At 54.6% G+C, this 3479-nt stretch overlaps 1 long non-coding RNA gene across 1 annotated transcript; it reads right to left on the minus strand.

Moving 5' to 3' along the window:
- Positions 1-1954: 1954 nt before the first annotated feature.
- On the minus strand, positions 1955-2479 carry LOC110570417. Its single transcript, XR_002479721.1, has 3 exons — positions 2421-2479; positions 2197-2256; positions 1955-2103 (listed from the first exon to the last, which is right to left on the minus strand). It is a non-coding gene; the product is annotated as an uncharacterized LOC110570417 (long non-coding RNA).
- Positions 2480-3479: the final 1000 nt, after the last annotated feature.

Consider the following 3479-nt stretch of genomic DNA (forward strand, 5'->3'; position numbering starts at 1 on the left):
TCGGAGAATACAGACCGTCACTACAAGCATTTCAAAAGCAATAGCGTCCATAGCCCGTCCACCCACGCTCTCGGTTTCTCCTCCCATTAAGTGGCTGTCACTCTCCATAAGATGTCAGGGAGCAGAGTGTTCCCATAAACCAGAGAGGGATTCCTGGGGACCATACCAATCATATCCTTTGTTGTGCAAAGATGTAATAGGATCCCAAACCACAGCACTCTCTTCAGCAGTAGGGACTCACGCCCCAACTCCACTGCTGCGAATCACAGTCTATATGCCCAAGTCCCACACGCCGCGCTAGCTTGTGTCCAGCCTCAAAAAGTCCTCATTTCTGTTTCATTCTCAACAACCACCGAGAACCTTTCTCAAGTATTCCAGAACCTCCTTCTGGAAATAGAACTGCCTGTTGGCCATCACCATCCGACTCTGGTCAATGACTGACACGCAGTAAATCCACAACTAAATGCACGTCCTCCTGCTCTCGTGTCTCGCCCTCTTCCGACACCCCATCTGCCTCAAGAACACCCTCGCACCCTTCAAGAGCCAGCTAAACCGCCACAGAATCTTCCAGAATCCTTTCATGATACTGCACCCAGGATACAGTGAGTGTGCACACTTTGGCACTTCCTCTACCCTCCAGGTGTCTCGTGGCACCTATGATGAGCCACTGGATTGGTGTGTGTGGCTGTCTCCCCCTACTAGACTAGAAGCCGCTTGCAGGCAGGGACCGTGTCTCGAATGTCATTGCTATCCCAGCATCTAACGATGTCTGCAACACAGCAGATGCTCCATGTGTGCTACATGGAGGGATATATATATAGATGAGACGAGCAATTCTAAATCCATCCAAGCTTCCTTAAGATCCCTACTCCTTGTAGTCCTTGACCAGGCCCAGCTGTCTCCCTGAGTTGAAGAGAAAAACATTTTAGAGGCCTGGAGGAACATTTTGTCCCCCTCACCCCTAGCTGGCCAGAGCTGCCGGGACACAGGAGATAGGCTGGCATCAGAACAGAGCCCTGTGGGTTCTGGGGGCCATACCGGGCTGCCTAGCCATGCTCTTCTGTCCACTGTGTGGACAGCACAGAGCCTGATGTGGGGCTCAATCTCATGACCCTGAGATCATGACCTGGGCCGAAATCAAGAGTCAGTAGCTTAACCAACTGAGCCACCCAGGTGCCCCTCTTTCTGCCACATCTTAAGCAAGCCCAGGAGCCCTCTCTGGTGGGGTGCCAGTCATCAGGCCCTGCAACAGAAATCAGAGGCGGCGGCGGCGGCGGGGCTGGTGGGGCCTGGCTACCCAAGAGTAAGATGGAGCCTAAGATGGAGGTATGGCAGCTGGAGGAGAAAGAAGCAACCTTCTGACCAGTAACCTTTCTCCCAATCCTTGATAAGCGTGTCACTTCCTAGGCAGCTAGAGTTGTAGTGAGCACAGAAGGACTTGAGTGAATTCTCTTAGCTCAGGGAAAAGAAGACATCCCATCTTTCCTCTGGCTCATATCAGACTGGCCTTTTGACCTTGATTTTGAACTTGAATCTGACCACATCACTCACCTGCTCCAAATTCCTCTGTGGCTTCCTCTGGGGGAAATCAGGCCACCTCTGAAAGGCACAGGAGATCTGTATGATCCGTCCTTGCTTGCCTGTCCAGTCTCACACTCCCCCGGTATAATAAGCTCAGCAATAGCAACAACCTGCCTCCAACACCAGACATGCACACCCCTCTGCTCTGGCACACGCCACCCCCACCACCTGGGTCTTCTTTCTGCCCTTCTCCGGCAGAAGTCCCTTCAGCCTCAGCCTCAAGGCTCTCTGGACTGGGGGTGCCCTCCCCTACTCCTCACACAGAATTGGATACTCCGACCCACTGCAGGCTGCACACTTTATGTTTTTACTGTTGTAATGAGACCAGCTTCACTGTACCACACCAGTTCTTCCAGTCTTGGTTCTTAACAACCTGTTTCCTTACCTGTAAAATGGGGATAATTATGGGACCTCTGAGTGTTGGTGAGAGGACTGATTCTGGGAAGCAGCAGTAGGTAGCTGGGGAAGTGAGCCCAGGGAAGGCAGGAGGGCCACACAGGGGGCATTCACGTGCAGGTTACCCTGTGGATCACGGGAGTTAGTGGGAACCGCTGGGAGAAAGGGTGTAGAACACCCTCAGAACACACCCACCTGAGCGCATAGGAAGCTCTTCACCTTCCAACATTCCGCCCAAGCACTGCTGATTGTTCAGGACCCCCGGGGCAGCTTGGAAACCTGAACAGATAATGTTATTACAATACACATCAGTCACTGAAGACCACAGGGATGCCCTCCCCTCCCGGCCACACGCCCCGCGCCTCCCCAGCATCTCCGCGGACACTTCCCAGAGTTGGGACCCCGCGCATCTCCCAGGGCCCAGGGCACCGGACCGCGCTCACCTTCTGCAGAAATGCCATCCTCGGCCTGTACTGTTGGCCTTGGTGTCGGATCGTCATCCTGGACCCGCGATGAACGCCGAACCAGAACCCGAGCGAACCGCAGGAGGGGAACCCCCGGCGAAGGCGCCCGCGCGCCCCGCACACGCCCCGGCGTCCCGGGGGGAGGAGGGCGGCCCCGAGCGCGGGGCGGGGGCGGCTGCTGCCGGCGGCGCCCCTTCCCTCGGCCTCGGCCCCCGCCCCGGGAAAGCCGCTGGAATCCGCGCCAGCCAATCAGCGCGCCGCGCCGCGGGCTCATTAGCATGCGCTGCGCTTGCGCCCACCTGCCGCCAGGGGGCAGTGTCTGGCCCCGGTGGGACGCCGCGGAGCCTCAGGTGAGACCGGCTTGTGTCTGGCGCGCCGCGAGTGGGAGCATCTGTCGCAGAGAGCGAGCCTTGGACCGCATCCCTAAAACCTGGGGAAGTGAAGACAGCATACCGTGGGGTTTGGATCCCTGGCTAGGCTGCCACCGAGTCACTGTGTGGCCCTCAGCAAGTTGCTTCAACTTTCTGAGCGTCAGTTCCTTATCTAATTGGAGAAAAGCGACTGAGTAGTGAGAAATGACACCTGTCTGTCAAGAGCTTTGAGGTCAGAATGAAGAGCCCAGGTAACTGGCAGTGAAGTGTGATGCTCACCTGCCAGGTGGGCTGGCTGTGAAGCCTGGATTTCCCCTAGGCTTAGCATCTCAAGCAAGTTATGGAAACTTTCTGGACTTCATTTTCTCCATCTGATCAGTGAGGTTAGAGCATCCTCCTCTTTGTGTTTTTTTTTGGGGGGGGGGACGATTTGGTTTTAAGATTACTGAGCTAATGCATGCAAAAGCACTTAGAATAGTGACTGACACGTGGAGAATATCAGGTAAACCATAGTTTCTCTCATCTCTTGGGACACTTTCTTTAAAATTACCATGCCTGGTGGCTCCCTTATATACATAATCAGAGATATATGTATTCTCAGAATAATATGAGAACTCTTGTAGTAGAAAATGGAGGTAAGGGTGTATGTAGACCCTGGAATCAGATT

Source organism: Neomonachus schauinslandi, chromosome 15 (assembly GCF_002201575.2).
Source record: "Neomonachus schauinslandi chromosome 15, ASM220157v2, whole genome shotgun sequence".
Taxonomy (NCBI): Eukaryota; Metazoa; Chordata; class Mammalia; order Carnivora; family Phocidae; genus Neomonachus; species Neomonachus schauinslandi.